Source organism: Triturus cristatus, chromosome 1_2 (genome assembly GCF_964204655.1).
Source record: "Triturus cristatus chromosome 1_2, aTriCri1.1, whole genome shotgun sequence".
NCBI classification, from domain to species: domain Eukaryota; kingdom Metazoa; phylum Chordata; class Amphibia; order Caudata; family Salamandridae; genus Triturus; species Triturus cristatus.
Genome location: NC_140580.1, coordinates 1,186,718,858 through 1,186,743,092, shown reverse-complemented (window position 1 = coordinate 1,186,743,092; position 24,235 = coordinate 1,186,718,858). Strand labels below are relative to the sequence as shown.

Here is a 24,235-nt window from a genome sequence, read left to right as displayed (position 1 = left end):
TTTGAGTTGTACTGCAGTGAGAGGAATGAGTGTGCACTCTGTTCTAATACAGAAGCATGGAAAACTGAGGAGACCAATTGCATATTTATCATCAATGCTGGACCCAGTAGCTGTAGCCCTACCTGGGTGTTTGAAAGCAGTAGCTGCTACATGCCGGAGTTTGGAACAGAGTGAGGGAATTGTGATGAGATATCCTGTGAAAGTGTTTGTACCTCATGATGTGGCAATCCTTTTAACAAGGAGTCACACTCAGTATATGACACATAGTCGGCTGACTAAGTATGAGAAAGTCATACTAGGTGCAACAAATGTAAGTCTTGTGAGATGTTTGAATGTGAATCCTTCAACATTGCTGCCTGATGCTGAGAATGTGGAAGTCAGAGATGAAGCAGATCATGACTGTCTGGATGTACTTGATTTTTGTACAAAACCACGACCTGATATAAAAGATGTACCTTTATCAGAAAGTGATTTCGTCATGTTTGTAGATGGGTCTTGTTTGAGAACAGATGATGGAGTGTTGAGTGCAGCATATGCGGTATGCACGGTTGCAGCAGTGATGGAAGCATCCTATCTGAAAGGAATAAAATCGGCCCAAGTAGCTGAACTTGTTGCTTTGACTAGAGCATGCAAGATTGGGAAAAGTGTGAGAGTGACTTTTGACATCAAGTGGAACTCCCATTAAGAATGCTGAAGTGGTTGGAAAATTGCTTGAGGCGATACAGCTGCCTAGACAATTGACTGTTGTGAAGTGTGCGGCCCATAGTCAAAGTGGTGATTACATCGCCACTGGCAACAAATATGTAAATGAAATGGCTCAACACTGTGCACGTAATCAGAATCCCATTAATCGGGCCAAGGAAAGAGAAGTGATTTCTTGCTCTATGATGTTTACTAACACTGTAACTTGGGAAGAAGTAAGACAATTGCAGGAAGAGGCAGGAGATGAGGAAATGAAGCAGTGGGTAAAAGCAGGATGTGCACCAAGGGAGAAGGATCATGTGTGGGTCTATCGGGATGGAAGACCAGTTATGCCTGATAGCATGATGTCTGCCATGGCACGGATGTATCATGGACAGGGACATATAGGGAGAGATGCTATGGTCAGGTCATTTAAACAGACCTGGTATAATGCAAAATTCAGACTTGTAGCAGAAAGTCTTTGTCAGAGATGCCTAATATGTCAGCAATACAATCCGGGAAGAAAGACAGTAGTGAGTCTAGGAACAATAGGTCGAGAAGGAGGGCCTTTTACCAGAATGCAAGTGGATTTCATTGAGATGCCTCCCTGTAACAGGTTGAGGTATGTTTTAGTTATGGTCTGTCTGTTTTCTAGATGGGTAGAGGCATTCCCAACAAGAAGAAATGATGGGATGACAGTGGCAAAATTACTTTTGAGGGAATTTATCCCTAGATTCGGGTTCCCAGTGACAATTGAATCAGACCGAGGAGGATATTTCCATAATGAGATCATTAAATTGATTTGTGAAGCATTGAATGTACGACAAAAACTACATTGTGCCTACCGACCAGAAGCTTCTGGTGTGGTGGAACAGATGAATGGTACTATTAAAAACAGGATAGGGAAAATGTGTTTAGCCACAGGTATGAAATGGCCTGATGTCTTGCCTCTGGTACTCATGACTATTAGATCAATTCCAGACAGAACTACAGGGTTAAGCCCTCATGAAATTATCATGGGACGGGCTATGCGACATGTGTTCATACCAGTCAACAAGCTGATAACTATAACTGATGACATGGTGTTGGAATACTGTAAAAGCCTGGCTGACGCAGTTCATTCTGTGTTTCATCAGGTTGGAGCGGACGCCACCACCTTTGAAAAGAAGCAAGCCCATGATCTGAGCCCAGGGGACTGGGTAAGGATAAAAGTCCACAAAAGAAGAAACTGTTTGGTTCCCAGGTGGCAAAAACCAAGACAAGTCATCCTGACCACAACAACAGCTGTAAAGTGTGCTGGACTGAAAAACTGGATCCATGCAAGTCATACATTGAGAATTCCAAATCCAGTGGACAGCACAGAAAAAGAGTATTTTGATGAATCAGAATCCAGTCGGATGACGGAGAGCCAAAAACAAAAGAAAACCCTGGAAGGGGGGAAACAGAACCAGGTCTAACATTTGTCCCCAGAAGTATTTCCTTGAGAAGAAGGTTACAGATTTCTGATACCAGCTCAGACTCAGAGACTGAACAAGGAGCTCAATGTTCTAGGAAAAGACAAGGAAAGAACAAAGAAAAGGACCATGAAGAGACAATAAAAGAAATTACTGAAAGAGAAGTTCCAGATGAAAGATGGAGAGAAATTCCACCTGAAACAACACATTTAGATGGACAGGTGCCAGATACAGAGAGAGAGGTAAAGATTACTGCGGAAGACCCCCGAGGAGGTGTAGGGAACTCCAACATCCAGTTAGAAGCAGGGACAAGTAGTCAGGAGGAAGATTGCGTGTCGGAGATTCGAGGAGGGACAGAAGTAGGGAAAACAAAAGAAGTGGTGGAAAAAGAAACTGTTGAGAGTAAAAAGCAAGTTGAAACAGAGTCAGAAGAAAGCGAAGATGAAGTACCTGAAGGTCGAGTTCTAAGAAAGAGAGCTTGGAGAACTGAAAAGAACGATAAAGGAAGTAAATTGAAAAGAGCAGCAAAGGACGACGTTTGGCCGAATAAAATAAAAAGATTGAGATATCGACTGACACAAGTAAATTCACCAAGGGCTGAACAGGTGAATGAAGTGACGAGTCAGGAGAAATCAAAAGACGAAGAAACCATTGTAATTAAAGAGAGCAAAAGAACAAGAAAACCTAACCAGAAGTATAAGTCGCCAGAATGGACATATGTGGCCCTGCCTGAAGTAAAAGAAGAGGCGGATAGCCAAGGAAATCCAGAGGTGGTTCTACCAGAAGTGGTTGAGGAGGATGCAGAATCGGAAATCCTGAGAGTTATCTTGTCCGATACTGGAGAAGAAGCGGATGTTCAGGACATTCTGTATTCAGATCACGAAGGAAAAGTGAAAGATGATGAAATGCCAAACTGAATGAGATAAGAAAACTACTGATGGAAAGACAATAAAATACGGAAAAAGACAAAAAACTGGTAGAACCAAGTAGGTGCTTAGAGCCTTGGGTTAGACAAACTAGTTGTGAAGTAGAAGAGGCTAAGTGAAAAGACACTGTCCATTTTAGCAAAAATGGCAAACACAGATAGTAGAAAAGGTAGATGTATATTCTTGAGAAGATGGTGTAAAATGTGTTGTTGTTGTACAGGATTACTAATGCGTTTGTGGAGCGTACTTGCTCTCCTGATCTCATTTAAGGTTACTATAGATACAATAGAAGGACATAGTGAAAACAAAACTAATATAGAAAAGATTCAAAAGGTAGTTCCGACTAGAATAGGTAAAAACTATTTACATAAAGTCAGGTCTATAACCGATTTTTCTATTAATGTGTTTTCAAAATTGTTGTATGAATATGTAAAGACAATGGACGTAAGGGACTGCTACGTTTGTATGCAGTTACCTGCCTCTGTATCAGAGGGAGTGTGTTATCACCACCTTCTAGTAACTTATGGAATAACATGTAGTGTAATAGCTAGTTTATTTTATCAAACAGGGAAATTAGAGTATTATTTTTCAGATGTAGATAATATATTTTCACAAGTACCATCAATTAACAAGCTAAACAAGGTGAAACCTGCAAAGGTATTAGGTGAATTTTTCTTAGAGACTTAAGAACTAACATTAGAATATATATTTAAAAACAATATGACTTGCAATTTAAAGAAAGAGGAAAATACATTTTTAGAAATGGTTGAAGAAAGGAGACTGAAAATGCAAAGAAAGGCATCTGAAGGAAAGGTGGAAAAGACAGTCTGGGATGTTGAAATGGAAAAACATTTGAAAGGTGAAGCTAGTCCAACAATGGCTTTAGATTGGCCTCAGAAAGGGAAATTGTGTATTAGAAGGAATCAAACTGCATATGATAATTATTTTGTAGGTAACAGTGAGTGCCATGATACATACCGAATCATGGGAGGATGGGGATTTAAAGGTGGAAAAGACCCAGTTTTTCCTGGGTTGTATTTCATTTGGGGAACAGGGCGTATTATCGTTTGCCAGACCATTGGTATGGCACATGTTATGTAGGCCTGGTTTTTTCATATGGATAGAGGAGAAGATGGTGTACATAGTTTAGGTAGTTATTTAGCACGTAGTAAGAGAGAATCTTGGTCAGAAATTGTAGGTGACATTTTTGGAGCATTGATACCAGCAGTGGGAATATCTCTGAATGCAAACAAAATTAGAAGGCTTTCAACAGTAGTGGATCGCTTGTCAACAAGCATCGCTGGAGGATTTTTATTGGTAAACACTGAAATGGTTGCCATGCGTGCCATGGTAATGCAAAATCGACTTGCCCTTGATATATTATTGTCAAAAGAGGGTGGAGTCTGTGGAATGCTGAAAGTTCAACATTGTTGTACTTACATTCCTGACGAAAGTAAAGATTTGAAAATGTATATTAAAAATATTACAGAACTGCATGACGAAATTGCACCACTGGAGGTTGAAGGTGCTTGGGAAAAGATTGGAAAGAAAATATCAGCTATTAAAGATTTTTTAGTAAACTTAGGTAGTACCTTTGTAGGTAAAATATTATTTCCATTAACATGTGTGATTTTCATAGTATTAATAATAAGATTAGGATGTATCTGTCGTAAAAAGAACAAAAATCAGAAGTTAAAAAGAGAAAATTTAAGGAGAGAAGATAAGACACAAGAGAGAATTTGAAGAGATAGAATTAGAGGAAGTTAAGGAGAGCATGTATAAGTCAGCAAAAAGAGAAGAGACAGGGGAAACTGAATTATGAATAAAAAGCAAGAAATCACTTTGAAATTCCATAAAAGAGATACAAAATTTTGATGGTGTGGTGATATAATCACCAAAGGGGGGATTGATGGAGCGGGTAGTACAAAATGTTGTATAGCCCCCATTTCTGCATGTTCATATTAATCCGAATAATCTATTAATTGTGATAATATTAATCCATTTGAAGTGATATCTAATCAATCCTATTAATGTATGAATTACACGTGGGATTTGCCTCTTGCATGGCTAAAATAATTTGTAATTAACATACGTACGCATACTAATACTAGAAAGATAGAATACTGTATGATAAATGTTGCTTTTGTGACGTAATTGCAAGTTGCATCAGATGACATCATTGGGTGAATATAAACGCTTTAATTGTCGCTATTATGCTAGATAATTACATACACATAGGGGAATTAGTGAGGGTTAAACATTTTATTCATTATTTCCATGTTTTAATTACTTTTTGTGTTTGTTTTTCTTAAGTTGACCAGGTGGGCCTTTCGACAACATCGCTGACTGATTAACTCGACGAGACAGCTAGCATTCCACGAGGCTTCTGACCAAGTGCGCATGTCCAGGCTCATGAACAAGTGGCCTCAAGATGACCTACTCATCCCGTACCCAAGCAAGGTCGCGACTGGACTGTAGCCAAGAACTTTAACAATAGACAAGTATGACAAACCGGATGGATCGTGTCTGACAGTGTGACATCATGGGCTATGGGAAACCGAAACGGACTATCTTAACCAACCAATCAAGACTATCTAAACTGACTTTTGTTACATTTTGTCATTGAATTCATTATAAAAGATGGTAGAATAGTGAGAGAAAAAGGTTGGCGTTGCAAACTGATTGTTTTCTTTTCCTGACGTTATGTTGACGGAGAGGACGGTGACACTGCTGGACAGCTGTTTTCCTGAATCTTTGACAGACTGAATTGCTGCCTGATTTCTTGATGAATTAAACTTTACAACTTGGTTGACTTAGAGGACGACTAATAGCCAGATTAGGTAAATATGATGTTCTGTGGTTTGATTAACGATTTATTGAAATTTTGCAATTAATTAGATAAACAAAATTATTATTTAACAAACAAATGTGTTGGGCTGTTTATTGAGAGAGAATAGATTAACATTGGATGCAAGTTAAGAGAATTGAGTCACCATTACCCAAATACAACTAAATTGATCTATCGACTAAATGGAGGGAATATCTTGAAGTGCAGAGTTTAATAAAGGTATTCAATGTATGTTTATGTAAATATGTTCTCTTAGGTCAAAAGGTATTCCTTTCATGTCAGCGTTTGGAACACTCATCTCTCCCGTAAGAGCAGATCAGAAATGTGTAAGTATTGGTGTTATGGGCCCCACCAATTCATGTATTGAGTGAATGTGCTAGTGCGATATTTGGTCTGTGACGAAAGGAGGATTTGAAATTCCACACTGCTTCATTCAGAGACCTGCCCCGCCCCTTCCTGTCAAGCAGTTCATGTTCAGAGACCAGGCCCGCCCCTTCCTGTCAGGCAGTTCATGTTCAGAGACCAGCCCCGCCCCTTCCTGTCAGGCAGTTCATGTTCAGAGAAAGCCCCGTCCTGTCAGGCAGTTCATGTGCAGAGACCAACCACGCCCCTTCCTGTCAGGCGGTTCATGTGCAGAGACCAACCACGCCTCTTCCTGTCAGGCGGTTCATGTGCAGAGACCAACCACGCCCTTTCCTGTCAGGCGGTTCATGTGCAGAGACCAACCACGCCCCTTCCTGTCAGGCGGTTCATGTGCAGAGACCAACTACGCCCCTTGCTGTCAGGCGGTTTATGTGCAGAGACCAACCACGCCTCTTCCTGTCAGGCGGTTCATGTGCAGAGACCAACTACGCCCCTTCCTGTCAGGTGGTTCATGTTCAGAGACCAGCTCAACCCCTTCGTGTCAGGTGATTCATGTTCAAAGACCAGCTCCACCCCTTCCTGTCAGGTGGTTCATGTGCAGAAACCAGCCCGCCCCTTCCTGTGAGGCTGTTCATGTTCAGAGACAAGACTCTTCCTGTCCGACAGGCCCTGTCCTAACAGTACATGAAGAACCCTTGACTAGAGTAGTGACATGTCACAACTCCTCTGGCTTGATCCTGTTGTTCGACACTTCACCCCCCTGATGCTCCGGTCCTGATCTTACCCAGATCCAGTACTTCAGGCCTTCCAAGAAATGTCCTGCAGTCAGGATCTGCACTAGTTTCCAGTGGGCATTCTCTCTGTAATCCATGTTACATGGGTGACAGACACTGTGTCTACTGGAAGAGGTCACCCTTTCCACACAGTCTCTAAGAAAGAAGGAAGGATCGACCACATATGTCTAGCCCTCGGCATTGGACCAAAGGTCCAGGGGATTGAAGGTCTCAACACTTGATCTGTATCACTGCTTGTCCCACTTACCATAAGCTTTCTCTCGAACACATGTATTTGGTAGATGGGTTTTGGGGTGAAGTGTAGTCAACTGAAGCACTGTACTTTGGTGGTGAGGCCTTGTGCATACGAGACCAGTGATAGCACTAGCCGTTGGATGCCTGAATCTCAACATGTCTTCGAGTACGAGGTTACTGCTGAGATGTTTATATGAGATATCACCACAGGTGGATAACCTGCACACTTTATCAAATGCTAAATGTATTCAGCTTTTTGTATATGCACTCACTTTTTACAACAATTGGTGCGACCCTAGACAGACCTGACTAACCCCCGTCAGGTAATACAATATGTCACAAAGTCAAACAGAACCTGTTTGAGCACAAGGCTGCACTGTTCACAAGTCCAATATGGTGCTTTGTTACTAATATGGTATAAGTAACAAAGCACCATATTGGGCATGTGAACAGTGCACCCTTGCGCTCAAACAGATTCTGTTTGACTTTGTGACATATGAGATATCACCGCAATCTTGAAAAGACTCTCCAGACACAAGAGCCAGATGAAGGCCCTGCCCCGAGAGTTGTTCGACCGCGCTGAACATGATAGCTTGAGCGTCCCCAAAGAAGACCCCTGGGAGCGAAGAACTTGTGCATCGTTTGGTCAAACTAGGGCACGCTCCCCTTGTATGCGGTCCGTCTGGCCCTGTGTGTTTCTTACCCACTTAGGTCACCAACCATGCAAACCTACTGGGGGTCCTCCCTTGGTCCACTTCAGTCATTGAAGCTCAGCTGTGATGATGTCGAGGGGACACCCAAAGTGCACCACTCTTTAAGAGAGTGGCTGGTGCCACGGCCCTGGTTATTATCCACAAAATAAACACATAGATTTTATGGAACGAGGCAAAAGGGGCAAAGAAGCTCAGAATTCAGGACCAGTCTGTATTTGCAGATAGTGACCTCAGAGACAGCACCCACTGAGAATATTCAGAACCCCCACTAACAGGTGCTGAAGACTTGCTTGTCAAGAAGGGACTGTCCTTGGTTCCCACAAGATCTAGGCAGCTGCAGTGTTCAGAGATGTAGGGACTGTCCTTGGTTCACACAAGATCTAGGCAGCTGCAGTTTCTCAGAGATCTAGGGACTGTCCTTGGTTCCCACAAGATCTAGGCAGCTGCAGTGTTCAGAGATGTAGGGACTGTCCTTGGTTCCCACAAGATCTAGGCAGCTGCAGTGTTCAGAGATGTAGGGACCGCCCTTGGTTCCCACAAGATCTAGGCAGCTGCAGTGTTCAGAGATGAAGGGACTGTCCTTGGTTCCCACAAGATCTAGGCAGCTGCAGTTTCTCAGAGATGTAGGGACTGTCCTTGGTTCCCACAAGATCTAGGCAGCTGCAGTTTCTCAGATGTAGGGACTGTCCTTGGTTCCCACAAGATCAAGGCAGCTGCAGTGTTCAGAGATGTAGGGACTGTCCTTGGTTCCCACAAGATCTAGGCAGCTGCAGTTTCTCAGAGATGTTGGGACTGTCCTTGGTTCCCACAAGATCTAGGCAGCTGCAGTTTCTAAGAGATGTAGGGACTGTCCTTGGTTCCCACAAGATCTAGGCAGCTGCAGTGTTTAGAGATGTAGGGACTGTCCTTGGTTCCCACAAGATCCAAGCAGCTGCAGTTTCTCAGAGATGTTGGGACTGTCCTTGGTTCCCACAAGATCTAGGCAGCTGCAGTTTCTCAGAGATGTAGGGACTGTCCTTGGTTCCCACAAGATCTAGGCAGCTGCAGTTTCTCAGATGTAGGGACTGTCCTTGGTTCCCACAAGATCAAGGCAGCTGCAGTGTTCAGAGATGTAGGAACTGTCCTTGGTTCTCACAAGATCTAGGCAGCTGCAGTTTCTCAGAGATGTTGAGACTGCCCTTGGTTCTCACAAGATCTAGGCAGCTGCAGCTTCTCAGAGATGTTGAGACTGTCCTTGGTTCTCACAAGATCTAGGCATCTGCAGTTTCTCAGAGATGTTGGGACTGTCCTTGGTTCCCACAAGCTCTAGGCAGCTGCAGTGTTTAGAGATGTAGGGACTGTCCTTGGTTCCCACAAGATCTAGGCAACTGCAGTGTTCAGAGATGTAGGGACTGTCCTTGGTTCCCACAAGATCTAGACATCTGCAGTTTCTCAGAGATGTTGGGACTGTCCTTGGTTCCCACAAGCTCTAGGCAGCTGCAGTGTTTAGAGATGTAGGGACTGTCCTTGGTTCCCACAAGATCTAGGCAGCTGCAGTGTTCAGCGATGTTAGGACTGTCCTTGGTTCCCACAAGCTCTAGGCAGCTGCAGTGTTTAGAGATGTAGGGACTGTCCTTGGTTTCCACAAGATCTAGGCAACTGCAGTGTTCAGAGATGTAGGGACTGTCCTTGGTTCCCACAAGATCTAGGCAGCTGCAGTGTTTAGAGATGTAGGGACTGTCCTTGGTTCCCACACGATCTAGGCAGCTGCAGTGTTCAGCGATGTTAGGACTGTCCTTGGTTCCCACAAGCTCTAGGCAGCTGCAGTGTTTAGAGATGTAGGGACTGTCCTTGGTTTCCACAAGATCTAGGCAACTGCAGTGTTCAGAGATGTAGGGACTGTCCTTGGTTCCCACAAGATCTAGGCAGCTGCAGTGTTTAGAGATGTAGGGACTGTCCTTGGTTCCCACACGATCTAGGCAGCTGCAGTGTTCAGAGATGCAGGGACTGAACCTATCTTTTGCAGATAAGCATTCTAAGGAAGGACAAGATACTACAGAGCTACGTGATCAATTGATTTTTTGTTCCCCTATAACAAGCATTCTCCTCAGATAATAACCGCTGAAGCAGGGGTTTTCAATGAACTGGACGAGTTTCATAAGGAGCAGTCCCATGTTGAGGCCAGTTTGACAAGGGAGAGATCTGTTGCAGTGGACACACTTGCCAACTAGGACAACTTGCAATGAAGCCAGCCGACCAAACGATGGATTTACAGCATTAGGAGATGGACAAACAAGTAAAGAATCAACTGCAGTACAGAGAATTACTCAAAGACTCCACCCCAGGAATTAAAGGTTCACCGTTGAGCATAGCACAAGCGTAAGAAGGGACCTAGAATAGCGGTAATATGCACATCAGCCAAGGCGCATCAGAACATCCGCATCCCCTGGGCTCCCAAGTGGCGCAATCTTAGAGCCCCTTTTTCAATACATCAGTTTCTTTCTTTAACCAATAGCGCTTGAGACACCACCAGTGTATGTGAGGGATTCAATGCATGTAATCAATATGATGGAAGCTACTGAGTTCTTATTGGAAAGAGATGTTGTAATAAGTTCAGCATAGAGTCATTATATACTGACATCCTACAAGAGGCGGTTGAAGTAACACAGAAAATTAATACAAAAGGGAAGATTCTTGGCACGTCGCCACTGACCTTACAGATCAGTTAACCAGGACTAACTTTGGTAAAACTTTCTTGCTGTCAAAAGGTGAATTCTACCCACAGCTGATTGGAATAGCTATGGGGTGTTCATTCACCCCAAAAATGGCTCATCTTTTCAGATCATACTTTGAACAAAGATGAACTTATTTGAGAACTTAACCACTTAATTGGAGCAATAATAAAATGTGTTTGACTCAATGATGCCATTTTTCTAATCTGGAGAGCCCAATGGAAGATGTGGTAGAATTTCCTACCTGCCTGAACAACAGATCAGGAGATGTGAAGTTCACTCTGAACTATGACAGAACCAACCGAGCTTCATGACGGGGCAGTGAGAGGACGAGGAGTGCCCACTTGCATTGAAACAAAGCCTGGAGACCCAAATACAGTAGTGGCCGATTCAAGAACAAACCCTGTGACATATTGGCCTCTTCTAGTTACCACCATAGGAGCTAGAGAAAGAATCTGCCTCATGCTTAATTTCTCCGAACAAGACGTAATTGCCATGAGGGGTGTGTGGCTTCGGCACCACCTAAGATGGCCGCCTAGAGTGGAGGCTCTTTAAGGGCCCTACTGAGATACGAAAGCTTTAATACAGGGAAAAACAAGACACATTCCAAACAAACCTTAAGACTGCTCTACAATACTTCCCGTGTATTGAATCCATTCTTCAGTCCTGGTCTCCAGCACACCTGAAGCACTTTCTGAAAAATGCGACTTCCAGTTCAAGTTTCGCCCTGGACAAGGCATATTGCCTGCAATTATCTCATTACAACGCTATCACTACTACAATGAGTTTAAATCCCCTCAACAACACACAAGTTTTACCTTGAAACATAGCACTACTTCCTTTAAAGGTTTTTACAAGACACTGGAATAACCTTGATAACGATTGTGTGCTTTAAATTGTACAAATTTATGAAATGTGTTTATTCTTGTTTTAAATGGGTGTGTTTTTCATGTTAAGTTTTAAAATATTTTATACAAGAATTTTATGCTTATAAATTGAATTATGTACAATTGTTGATCTCATAAGCGATCTATATCAATAAAATTAAATTCATTGAGGAGTCTCTGCTGCGATTCGGACCTGTTGTGGATTTGTGGGTGCTCTTTGTTGGAGGTGTTCAGCTGAACAGTCGGCGGAAAGGAGTGCGACGCTGGCGCACTACTTTTCCCCCCAAGTATTGTGCTGTTTTGATGGTTATATCAGCGCCGCGGGGTTCTTCTCAGTTGCGGCCGCCATTTTGTTTATTTTTCCTTGCCAGTGAGCTGGATCAATAGCGCACTCTGCACTTGCACGTGTAACTTATTAATTTACATGTCTTGGAGTTGCTTTTGTCTTTTGGAACTGGGATGCAGGCTTAAAAGCAGTGGGGCCGATTCACAGAACTAACTTAAGACAAAATCCTAAACCTACTACTTTTGGTATTCACAGAAGTTAGGATTTTGTCTTAAGTTTGTCTTAATACAAACTTAAGACAGACTTAAGACAGACTTAAGACAGACTTAAGACAAACTTAAGACAAAATCCTAACTTAAGTCTGTCTTAAGTCTGTCTTAAGTTTGTCTTAAGACAAATTTAAGATTAAATCCTAACTTCTGTCAATACCAAAAGTAGTAAGTTTAGGATTTTGTCTTAAGTTTGTTCTGTGAATCGGGCCCAGTGTGTTTTTCTTTACTCTGTCTGCAGTGTGGTTTTGGCTTCTAGTGGTCTCTCCTCATAATCCACATGAACCACCTCTGGCTGGATGACACGCAGGTTTTCCTCTTTTTTTTTTTTTATATAATACTGCCTGCTTGTATTTCTCTTGTCTATGTGAAAATTGAGGAAGCCACACTTTGTTGTTAAGCCTAAGGTGCCCTTCTCTTCTATATTGTGTGCTGGCGCTGTCTCAGGGTCATTGTCGACTGACAAGTTAGTTAAGCTTTCTGCTATGGCTAATTCCACTTCTCCTCATACTGTTTCTTTACAGCCCTCTTTAAGTAAGGTGCAGTTGCCCTCTTCTGCTTCTAAAAGATTAAAGCAAGAGTTTCCTTCGCTTGAAAATTCGGCTTCCCCTATATCGCTAGAATTGTTGTAGGAGGAAATCCAGGCTTTGCGACCTTTTGTTGAGGAGACCAATAATCAAATGCAACATCTGGATGATAGATGGTCGGCGATGGAGAGTCGCGTTTTTATGGTGGAACAGCAGATTGTGGACTTGCATGAGGAAACTACTAAGATTACCTGTTTGGAAAAGGAGGTTCTCTGGCTCAAACAACACACAGAGCATTTGGAAAACAGGAACAGACGGAATAATCTCCGGATCTATGGTCTTTCTGAAGCATTGGAAGATGACCTTGTCTCTTTTTTTACCACATTCCTCCCAAAATTGCTTGACATGCCGTCCTCAACCTCTTAATATTCAAAGGGCCCACAGGCCTGGTCCTCGCTCTACGTCGGCCACATCTCCGGTCAAGTCATATGCTTTTTCTGAAGTTTACTGATTTATTAGCAGTTCTTCCTGCTGCTAAAGCTAAGTGATAAAGCACTTGGGTAGATCAAAGAATTTTCCTGTCTCAGGATGTTTCCACTTATACTGAGGCCAGACTAAAGGAGTTCCTGACTCTTCGAGCTACTTTACGCCCTCTTGCAGTAGGATACGGTCTCTTCCATCCCTGCATCTTTAAAGGAACCTTCCAGGATAATACAACTAAGTTTGAGGATCCAGCTGAACTCTAAAAGTTTTCACAGTCTCATACATAATAGGGACACAGCTGGTCCTTCTAATGGTTGATTTTCTATATTCCATGCTAGGTTTTTCAGATGGCTTAAAAGGATCACGTGTTATGTTTAGTATATGTTTTATGTATTGTACGTTAATATTCCCATGGGTTATTCGATTGTTTCCTCATGGTTTTTCTTGTTTCTTCCTGCGGATTTGTCTTAAGTGATGCATTGTGCAGTTATTCCTCCCGAGTGTATATGGTCCTGATGTGCGGTGGATTGCTCCCCTTTTGGATGTGTCATAGTTTTTGTGTTGTCACCACTCGGTTTTCCTTCCTTTTGTTAATTATTCAACTACTGTTTTTTTATTGCAGTCGTCCTTTTTGGATGTGTACTGTCTCTTCTTCTTGCTTTCACTGCTCCTTTTAATCTTTCCCTTTTTTTCATTTGCTTGTTCCCTTTGTTTTTTACTAGATATTTTTCTTTCCTTCCTACTCTTTTATTATCTTTATCTTTCTGTTCCATCTGATTTATTATTATGAAGTTCGACGTTCTCACGTACTGTATCTGTTATTTGTTATGTACAATTCCGGGTAATATCTTGGAATATTAAAGGTTCGATTAATCCGGTAAAACAACAGAGAATTTTATCCCAGTTGGCCAAAAGCAATCTTGATTTAGTTCTTCCCCAAGAGACTCACCTAACCGAGTTGGAAGCTTTTACGTTTAAACAAGCCTGGGTGGGGAATGCGTTTGTGTTTCCATCAATGCATTAAAAAAATTGTGTTGTTAGACAGTGCAAAGAATCACTTAATTTCACTTTGGTTTCACAGGAAATGGATGATACGGGCAGATGGGTTATTGTTGGTATGCTTATCGATCATATTCCTCTTAATGTGTTAAATGTATAGGGTCCTGCACTGCTAGATTACAACTTTTGGCCTGTTATAGCTAGGACATGGACACAATACCAGGATTCATATTTTATTCTGGGTGGTGATTTCAACCAAACTATGGATCCTTTTAGTAAAAGTGCCCTAGTGGATTCCTGGAGGCTTTATAATCCTACATCACGAGACTACACTTATCACACATCATCTCATGGTATTCTTTCACGATTAGACCACATTTTTCTTTCCAAAGCTCTTTTGCAACATATTATACAATCTCAAATTTCTCCTATTGTCCTTTCGGATCATGCTATGGCTATTACTGACTTGGATTTGGTTCCTCTCTGTCTCCCCTCGCATAGATGGAAGCTTAATAATTCTCTTTTACAAGATGCTCAATTTTCTAGTTCTTCTATCTCCTTTATTGCTGAATTCTTTTCTTTTAATGATGAGGCTTCATTCTCTCCTTCCATGCTTTTGGGATATTTTTAAAGCATCAGCAAGAGACTTGATTTTGTGTTACGTTTCCAAGACTAAAGAGAGTCGTGCTAAGGAACAGACTGCTTTGCTTTCTTCCATCAAATCTTTAGAGCAAAAATACTTTGCTTCTAAATCGCCAGCAGATCGTCACGCTTTACTCCAAGCAAAACAACAATTTAATTCTACTTCTGCTAATGAGGCAAACTCTATACTTCTTAGAAAGAATGCACGCTATTATGGTGGGAAAAATAAAGCAGGAAAAGTATTGGCAAATTATATTAAACAATTAGGAAGGAGAGGTGAATTATTGATTCAGTAACCACCAGGCATGGTAGCTCAGTTACTAATCATAATAATAATTTGGAGGAATTTGTTACATTTTATAAATCGCTCCACCCTCCAAAGCTTCTGCCTCAACCTTCTACTATTATAGACTATTTAGATCAAATTTCTCACCCCATTCCCCCAGATTTGGATTTTCAATCCCTAGATGAGGATCTCACTTTGGATGAAGTTTCCCAAGCATTACGAACATTAAAATTGGGAAAGACACCAGGTCCTGAGAGGTTACAGTGGAATTGTATCTTCACATTTATTTTGCTTGTTTGCTCATTTTGTTAATTCTTCGTCTACGTATGGGACCTTTCAAGAGGCTATCATATGTCAATTCAATTCAATTCAAAAAGACCTTTATTCGAATTACTTGAATTCATAAAAGTACAGACATAAAAACAATTCATCATTACAATATACAACACAATATCTCTAAAAATTTTATAAGGAACTAAAACAACAATCTTTCAAGGATTTTCCATCATATTGCGTGCACGGATTATTAGTCTTAAAAAGGTGCCAGTACGAAAAATCAGTTCCTCAGAGTCCAGGGAGAGTAACATTTGACAAGACTCCATAAGAGAAAGGGGTTTGTGTTTTCTAAAATAGGGTGTTAAAAACCAGTTAATATATTTTAAGTAAAATTTACAAAAGAATAAAAAGTGCAACTCATTCTGCTTACTGGTGCTATCACAGGGGCACGGGTTACAGTCGGTAATTAAATTGTAACCCAAAGGGAAAGCCAGCATGAATTTTATGGAACCGGCCCTTAGTCGAAATAACAGAGACCTCTCCCAACTAGTCATAGGTAAAGTAAGATAAAGTGGGAGAGGTTGCCTGGGCAGGTCATTCTCAATATATCTAATAACCGTAGCTTTCAATGTTTCCCTTTCCAGCCGTTCTGCCTCATAAAGTGCGTATAGTGCATGTCTGACCTCTACCTTGTCTTGACATCCAATACTGGAGGGATCTACAAAGAGATCACCTTTATTCACAGCGCTTAATGATTTTGAAACTCCCGCTAACCATGGGATTAAAAGCCCATGATCACATTTAAGACAGTCTTTGATTATGTCTTGTGTTAGCGAGGCTGCATTATTCCTCCAAATTCTCAACCAGAATAGAACTGGTCTACTTCTAATGAAATCACAAACGTAAGGGAGGTTTAGCTCTTTGTGGCAGATAAATTCAGAGGACGAAATTGGGGCACCCAAAACTTTTCTGCAAAAACGTGTCTCTTCTCGTTGGATGCCGGGATTTTTTGCAGTAGCCCAAACTTCGGCCCCATAGGTGGCAACAGGAACGCACTGTAATTTAAAAATGTTTAAAATAGCACTGGTTGCACCTAATTTCTTAGGGCGTGGGAGACTCAATATTGAGTTAATGGCCTTCGAGAACTTGCTCGTGGCGTGGGCGGAATGCCCACTCCACGAGTTGTTCGCAGCGAAGGCCACCCCTAGATATATAAAAGAATTTACGGAGTCAAGTTTGTCAGACCCGATATGGATAGTGTTAAGTTTCCGTTTACCATCATCATATGTCTTATTCATAAAGATGGTAAGGATCACCATCATTGTAAAAATTATAGGTCTATTTCTTTGTTAAATGTTGATTATAAGATTCTTGCTAAGCTCATAACCCTTTGTTTAGAGTCTTTCCTCCTTTATCTTATAGGAAAGGGGCAAGCAGGCTTTATTAAGGGTAGGCTTATATTTGACAACTTACGTTTATAGTTTAATATTCTTGGTAAAGCCTCTCTACTTAAATCTCACTTGTGGCCATAACAATAGATGCAGAGAAAGCATTTGATAGAATCAATTGGGACTTTATGCTTAAGTCATTAAGTTGGCATGGTTTTGGGCCTAAATTTATAGCTTATATTTCTGTTTTGTATTATGCCCCTCAGGCGGCAGTATTGGTGAACGGTAATGTCTCTTTCTTTTTTCCTCTTCAGAGAGGAGCGAGACAGGGCTGTCCGCTCTTCCCTTTATTAATTGTTTTAGTACTTGAAAATTTTTTCTCCCGGATTCACCTTAATCCCTCTATTTCGAGTTTTATTTATGGTGATCATTTGTAGGTCTCGCCTGACCCAGCGCATGCGCTGGTCTGGCGAGACTTATTGAGAGGGCTCCAAAAAGTGCTACCAGGCCAGCCTAGAGCTACAGTGCATGTGCGCGGGCGCGCGCGCCGCGCTTTACTGTGATTACTTTCGCTTTGATGTTTGATCGTGATCGCTACCGCGATCACTTTCACTTTCGCGGCCGCTTTGCATAGCCAATAGGTCTCGCTTTTGGGACCTTATAAGTATTTAGTTATGCAACTGTTGCATGGATAAACACTTATAAGGTCCCAAAGGCGAGACCTATTGGCTATGCCAATGCTTGTTTCAAGTTATGCAAACAATATCCTTTTGTTTATATCTTCTCCAGAAACTTCTCTGCTTTTTCTTATGCAAGAATATTCTTTGTTTTCTGAGGTATCTGGGTATACAATTAAGAAAAGTAAAATGGAAATTCTTCCACTTACTAAATATATTTTTAGCCATTCTTATCCCATTACCGGTTTTCAATGGTCTACTTCTGCTAAAATTAAACATCTCTGTATTTGAGTTACCAATTCTATTTGAGAAACTATAAAAGTCACTTTTAAAGATTTAACAGTGAAGGTGGAAAATATTCTGCCCTCTTGGAATCCTTGATTTCTTTCGTGGTGGGGACACCTGGACGCGATTAAAATGATGATCTCTCCTTTTGTGTTAGATCTTCTTTCTATGTCACCAATTCATATCCCCAAAACCTTTTAAAAGGTTTACTTCATTACTTCAAAAAATGTTATGGTGCAATAAGAGAGCGCGAATAGCCCTAACTGTTTTGCAGCGACTCAAAGTAGCTGGTGGATTCAATTTTCCAGATTTCTATTCTTATCATCGAGCTTTTACATTACGACAAGCTGCCTTTTGGACCTCTGACTTGGTTTCATCTCTTTCTTTACTACCAAGGGTAAAACTCGAAGGAGCTTTCCTTATGCCCTTCACCTTTAAGGAGAGTGTGTCGCTCTCTTCTATCAAGTAGTTTCTTAAATATCCGGTTTTAAAGCAAACGTTTTCATTAAGTCCACCTGTCTCCTAACCCAGATATCTCCTTCCATATTCCTTCAAATGCCAATATGGTATAGCTCTTTCATTCAGATTAATAATAGGCCTATTTTTGCATACTCTGAAGGACAGGGGTCTTATGTGGGTTCATCAACTCTTGCTTGAGGATGCTCCTATTTCTTTTCCTCGATGTTGTGCTACTTATCATTGTCCCCAGTCCTTTTATTCTATTTTTATTGTACTGATGAATATAGTTCTTGATAAGTATTCCTCTCATCGGAGTTCTTCTTCTACGGTAATTCCTCTCTCCTCACGATTTATGGAGTTTAAGATAAGTCCTAGAGCCTCGGCTATTTATAAATATTTCTTCCAGCTGAATCCTGCTCGAACCAAATCCAAGGTCTTGAGGGGGTAATATGGACAGTTGCGTTCCGGAATAGGATATGGGCACGTATTTCTAAAATCTCTAGATCTTCTAGCATTACTCAATCCCTATTTTTATCTATCACAGACTTTACTTTACTCCTGTACGTTGTTCCAGGTTTTCATTAGGGTTTCTGCTAAGTGCTGGTCTTGCGAGTTTCCTCCAGGGGATCTTCTACATTTGTTATTTCAATGTTCTAAGACACTCTCCTTTTGGCATAGGGTCTGGTTCCAAATTAAACAGATTTTTAATATATATAACACTCCTTCAATATTCTTTATCTATTTTTAGGTACATTAACTCAGTCACTTATTCCATCGTTCCCTAACGACAAGCTATTAGATATTTTATTGGCAATTGCATTTCAGCAAATCGTTTTTAATTGGGAATCCTCAGCTAAGTTATCATACACAGTGTGGTGGGATTCTGTGTGTTCCCATCATAAATTGGACACTATGCATATCATGCAATGTTCACCAATTCACGTTTCAAGACTATGGTTACCGCTTAATGTGTTTATTAATCAGGTTGGTGGTACTTTTTCACATACTGTTTCTACATTCTCTGATATTTTCCATCCCCCGTAATTATTTTACTTTCTGAATTTATTGCTCTTCAAGGTAACTATTTGTGCTAAACATATTTGGTTGTATTGTTCATTAATGTCAGGTTATAGATGAGGACATGAGTTTTTGATATTTTATTATATCTATATTTAGGAATTCTACATATTCCTTTTCCCTCTCACCTTTTTTAGGTCGAGCCTAGCGCAGTGCGGATGCGCTGCTCTGTGAGACTTTATGTAAGGGCTTTAGAAATCTCACCACACGCTCGTACACGCTCGTGCATGTGCTTTTGGTTTTGTCCCAGGCTATTGGCCTTTGCGTGCGTCTTTTTAACAAAGACAGCATGCAATTGGGCAAAGGCAGGCGCATGTCCCACCTTTGCTCCGCCCACGGCCTATTGCGTGCAGTTACCCGCACAGGCACCATCTGGTTTGAATTATCGTGCCTAGACGCGGGCGCGATAATTGAAACTAGATGTCTCACTGTGGCGCGCGCACCACTCGCGGACATGTTCATGTCCAGCACAATCGCAGGAGTCCGGTAAACGAATGGCTGTAACGACCCTCTGCTGTAGCACACACTGTCAGCCGAGTCACTCACGGTTTGACTAGTTTGGGTAATGGAGTCACAGGGCTATTCGATGATGTGCTAAGAATCACACAATTCGCTCTAGCGAATGAGCTTGGATTCAATGCAGTGCCTGCTGGGTGCGAAGCTTGCAACATAGTTGTCAGAGAGCACCTCCTTCTGGGTAGCGTGTGACACGAAATAAATGGCACTTTTTGGTACGCATGACTTTCTTTTATTGTTTGAGGTTGTAGACAAGCTAATGTGGATGAGCATTGTATTGGCCTGTGATTTACATCAGTGAAGTAAACTGTGTACATTAGTAGATGGCAGATAAGCCCTGTAAGTAAACAGGAGTCCAGTAGTCTGTACGCTTACCGCTGACACTTGCTGCTAAGGGGGACTACCTCTCCCATACTGCCATGCTGCTGACGCTCGCGCCAGGAGGCGCTGCCGCCATTCTCCCGTGCCTGGAGGCACATAAAGCTCAGCGCGGCTCCCGCTACGCGGGACACGCACGGGTGCACGCCGTGCGAAGCCCGGGCCAAGGGCGGGCCCATCAGGGCCCGACAGGGACCGGGCTGGGCCACCTCCCTAACCCCCACAAAACGAGCGCTTCGCTGGACTCTGTGGAGATCGGACTTTGGACTAAGGACTTTTACTCATAGAAGTAAGCTTGTCAAACGTGTTTGTTTTGTTTGTACTGCTGTGCTGCCATTGTTAATTATCTAATCATGCCAAAATGAAGATGAATCATGCAGTAATTACAGCAAATGCAGAGGCCAAGGTAGTGGGCCAAACATCATTATTTTCATATCTCACAGGGGCTATGGGGGCTATCGAGGAGCAAATTAGCACGGTGGAGGAATCGTTATCGAAGGGAAGGCGGGGTTCAGTAAGGGAGGAGGGAGGTCTTAGCTCTAACAACCCTTTACCTCCAAGTGAGAATAACTCTGTTCTGGGTCCCCGAAATGGCTCAATACAGGATATCTCGGCTCGCATAGTTCAGAGTGATCTGAGTGACCTGGTAGAGGATATACAACCACCACTGAAGAGTAGTAAAAATCCTGGAAGCCCAGAGGGCATATTCATACAAAAACCCAAAGGGCAAGGCTCGGGGAGGCGTAAAAAGAGTTTCCAAGGCAAGAAAAGGGCAATTCAGGGTAAATTGCCATCTCAACCTCAATTTGCTTGTAATAACATAGGAGGCTCAAGAAAACCTGCCACGCACGCCCAGTTAGCGCGCCAATCCTTGGCATTTGAAAAGAATATCAAAAAGTATAGACGAACTGCATAGGTGCATAGAGAACGCACTGGGGAAACTAATCGAGAGAGTGGTAAACCTGGAGGGGAACCTAATGGGAAAAAATTGCACAAATAATCAGGACAATCCAATACATGTCCAGGAAAAGACTTCTATAAGTGGGCCGATAAGCATAATCCATACAGTTACCCCTAACCCAGTGACCAGGGGTACTACCTCTAGACCCCCAAACCATGGATATAATGTTGATACGAGTGATCAACACATTATCACTGAGACAAATAAGTTGGCGGGGGAGAAGAATAGATATAAAAATGGACTAGGGCCTAATGGTAGGGATTTGAGGCTAATCCAGAAGCCCCAAACACACACTTGCCTTGATTTGCCACCGGGAACCACACCATGGGCCATATGTAGGTAGCTAAATACCGGTCGGTAACGGCCGAAATTCGGTAAATATCACGTTATCGACCGGTATTTAGGCGATGGAGATGTAGGAGACCAAAAAGCAGGATTCTGTAATTATGAATCGGTAAATACCGATTCATGAATACCGGTCAGTATTGTGGAATCGGTAACCATTTTCCGAATTTTACCGAATCGGTAATCTTTACCGAAAAATTAGGGACATACGAAATACCGATTTCTAAATACCGATTCGGTAAAATTCGGTATTTGTGAATCGGTAAATTTCACTTACCTAAATATGGCCCCATATGTGGTAATCTTGGCTAATGCCCCAGTACTAAGGTCACCCGAATTAGAAACGTGGATAGAACGCCGCAATAAGTCTCTCCACTGGTTGGGAAGGCATAGTGACCTCACGGATGTGTTATTCAAGCATTTCAAAATGGCAAGACGGGTTGCGTGGGTGGGTAAAGAAAGAAAAGAGCTACAGGGTGATTGTGTGGTCCTGACGTTTAGTGATCCCAGATTAGTGCATGCAATCGTAAATAGGCTAGGAAATGCTTATTTTATCAATAACGCATTCAATGTACTGCCACTAGGAGCGTTCTACCCACCACACCCAGGTCCATATAGGCCCAATGGAAAATACCTGTTTTGGGCCCCGATGGCAGAAAACCCATAGGGGATCCCCATAAGGGATACCTAGGAGGCGAGAATATCCCACTCTATAATCATTTTGAACCATTAACGGGAATGGAAGAATTAGATTGACCCATTGCAATGGCAGAGAGGGAGGAGAACCAAGGGAAAACGGGCACAACCTTGATAAGGGGGAGACACGCAGTAAATAAGGGACTAGAACCTAAATGCACAATCCTTGCCCAAAGACACCAGCAGGATGGGGGAGGATAGAAGTATAGTCCCCGCAAAATGTCCAAGTAAAAATGGTCAAACTGAACATACCATGATAGATACCCAAGGGATAAATGAAGGAGAAGTGATCAGCCGAAAATCTAGTAAATCCTGCAAAATATTAACCTGGAATATCGCTGGTTTAGCAGCCAAAGTAAAAGACCCTCGGTGGCTAACTTCCATTAATGACCGTGCCATAGTTTGTCTCCAGGAAACATGGGCAGTAGAGGAGATGCACATAATCGGCTTTCAAACATTTAACACCGCAGCATGCACTAGTAAATATGGCCGTAATAAGGAGGCCGATGTACCTATGTCTCCAATTCGGCAGGGGTCTCTCATGTGAAAATTAGAGAGGTTAGTGACTACTATCAGATCCTGACTATGAACTTATGTGGGCAAAGGAATGCAGTTTTGATCAATTTATACAATAACATTCCTAAGGCCCAGCAAATGAATGTCTTATCTAACTTAGGTATATCCTTAAAAAATCTTGAACGAAAATTGAAGGGAGACATGTTTACTATCTGGCTGGGTGATTTCAACTGCTCGTTGTGCCAATTCAGTGAACAAGGTATCTGTGGGTTGGGCAATGATAATGAAGATACACCCTCACACTTCTCACACACACCTTTGGGAGATCTGTTGAATGACATAGTTTTCCAATTTGATCTTGGCTATGCGAATAAACTGTGTTTGCCTCCCACCCCGTTTCAATCAACCTATAATGGAAGGGGATGTTATTCTACCATTGGTTTTGTCCTAATTTCCAACAGATACTCCCGTAATGTACTCTCTTGTAAGACCTTTGACATCCTAATGAGTGATCATTACCCTATTTGCCTAGATCTCCTTTTAAGAGGGCTGGAGAAAACATTTGATAGGAATTCGCAATACAATAGCGATATCTATCTTGCCAGCATAAATGGGTATACGCTAAACTGGGCAAAAGTGGATCCCTGGGCATTCCTCCTAGGCCTGATTAATAATAGCGCAGAGGAAATAGCGATATGCCTCTCACAGGATAGGGAGGATGAATAAATATTTAACGCCTTCCTCAAGATCTCAGTTGAGGCCAGGAAGTTATTAACTAGAGAAAAACGACATGGCCAGCAACCCTCACAGGGCTGGTTTGATAAAGAATGCACGAAGGCCCATAATTATTTAAAAAAGGCTCTGCATAACGTGCCGAGGTGCAGGGATAAAATAAGGCAGGCAAGATCTTTGTACCAGTTGGCGCAAAAAAAACGCAGGGCAACATTAAAAAGGGAAGCGTGGGATGCCCTATTCGAGGCTTGCATAAACAAAGATTACACTGGCTTCTGGAGAGCGATTAATGCCCCTTTTTTTAATAACAGAGAGACAGATATCATAGAGATGGCTATCAGTGGCGATATGTGGGTAGATTTTTTCTCAGGGCTCTATAGGGACGAGACCATAGATGGTAATGTGACAGAAACAGTTGCACTGAGAGCAGATGACAATATTGATCGTGGACCGTTCCCCCTAAAGATCAATATTACCCTCGAGGAAGTCACTAAGGCAATCAAGGATGGCATCCCGGTGGACGCCTATAAATCTAATATAGGGTTACGGGCCCCTCTTTTAACGAATGTGCTAATTAGTTGCATCCGTCACGGGTTAATCCCTACCTGGGCCGATGCCATCGTGATACCTATATTCAAGAAAGGGAACAGAAATTAACCTAAGTGTTACCGCCCGATATCCTTATTGGATGCCTTTATGAAAATAGCGGGAAGGGTCGAAGAGACAGGCGTTTTATCAGTCTTTCAATATGGTTTTCGACCAGGTCTAGGTACCATTGAACAGGGGCTTAATCTGTCTCTGATTATTGATAAATATACAAAAGCCA

General features: G+C 42.1%; 1 protein-coding gene across 1 annotated transcript in view; it reads right to left on the bottom strand.

Moving 5' to 3' along the window:
• CERCAM (cerebral endothelial cell adhesion molecule) overlaps positions 1–24,235 on the bottom strand; it is a 306,391-nt gene that overhangs the window by 205,498 nt on the left and 76,658 nt on the right. The gene's annotated exons all lie outside the window — the stretch shown is intronic.